General features: G+C 45.7%; 1 non-coding gene across 1 annotated transcript; it reads left to right on the top strand.

Moving 5' to 3' along the window:
• The first annotated feature begins 515 nt into the window (after positions 1-515).
• On the top strand, positions 516-577 carry LOC115931761 (U7 small nuclear RNA). Its single transcript, XR_004068216.1, has one exon. It is a non-coding gene; the product is annotated as a U7 small nuclear RNA (small nuclear RNA).
• Positions 578-1,209: the final 632 nt, after the last annotated feature.

Below are 1,209 nucleotides of genomic sequence, written 5' to 3'. Positions count from 1 at the left end.
ACACTGGACTTCAGTCTTCAGATGAAGGACTCCTGAGCACAAGTTTATAACAACCTGCAACAGGGAAATAAACCCTATAAATGTGGGCGGGGCTTTCTCTAACATAAAGTTTATCCATTCACTTAGAACATCCCACAGCAAAGGCCGGGCACGGTGGCACATGCCTGTAATCTCAGCACTTTGGGAAGCCGAGGCAGGCGGATCACCTGAGGTCAGGAGTTTGAGACCAGCGTGGCCAACATGGTGAAACCCCGTCTCTACTAAATACACAAAAATTAGCCGAGCATGGTGGCACACGCCTGTAATCCCAGCTACTTGGGAGGCCGAGGCAGGAGAATCGCTTGAACCTGAGAGGCAGAGGTTGCAGTAAACCGAGATTGCACCACTGCACTCTAGCCTGGGCGACAGAGGGAGACTCCATCTCAACAGAAAAAAAAAAAAAAAAAAAGAACATCCCACAGCAGAAGTTCGTTCATTTATTCATTCATTTATTTTATTGTTCAACAACTACATCTTAGTGTTACAACTCTTTTAGAATTTGTCTAGCAGGCTTTCTGGTTTTCGCCGGAAAGCCCCCTTAAGAAAACTAAAAAACAAACAAACAAACAAACAAAAAACTAAAAAAAAAAACCCTACATCTTTCTTTCTTTTTTTTTGAGACAGGGTCTCACTCTGTCCCCCAGGCTGGAGTGCAGTGGCATGATCTCAGCTCACTACAAACTCTGCCTTCTGGGTTTAGGTGATCCTCCTGCCTCAGCCTCCCGAGTAGCTGGGATTACAGGCACACACCACCACGCCCAGCTAATTTTTGCATTTTTAGCAGAGGCGGGTTTTCACCACGTTGGCCAGGCTGGTCTCGAACTCTTGACCTCAAGTGATCTGTCCACCCAAGCCTCCCAAAATGCTGGGATTAGAGGCGTGAGCCACCACTGCACGTGGCCAAAAAACGACATCTTAAGCACCTATTAGAAGCCAGGCACTGTATTCAGTTTTGTGCCCAATGTTGTGAATACAATATTCAGCCCACAAAGGCAAGGATCCCACAATCCTTACTCAAACACAGTGATCATCATCAAAATAATGTGAATTTTAAAAGGTTGGAAATTGGGAGGCCAAGGCAGGTGGATCAACCTGAGATCAGGAGTTTGAGACCAGCCTGACCAACATAGTGAAACCCCATCTCTACTAAAAATACAAAAATTAACCAGG

The sequence above is a fragment of the Gorilla gorilla genome, chromosome 21 (assembly GCF_029281585.2).
Source record: "Gorilla gorilla gorilla isolate KB3781 chromosome 21, NHGRI_mGorGor1-v2.1_pri, whole genome shotgun sequence".
In the NCBI taxonomy this organism is placed as follows: domain Eukaryota; kingdom Metazoa; phylum Chordata; class Mammalia; order Primates; family Hominidae; genus Gorilla; species Gorilla gorilla.
The sequence above is the reverse complement of the archived record's forward strand: the minus strand, read 5'-3'. Positions and strand labels throughout refer to the sequence as shown.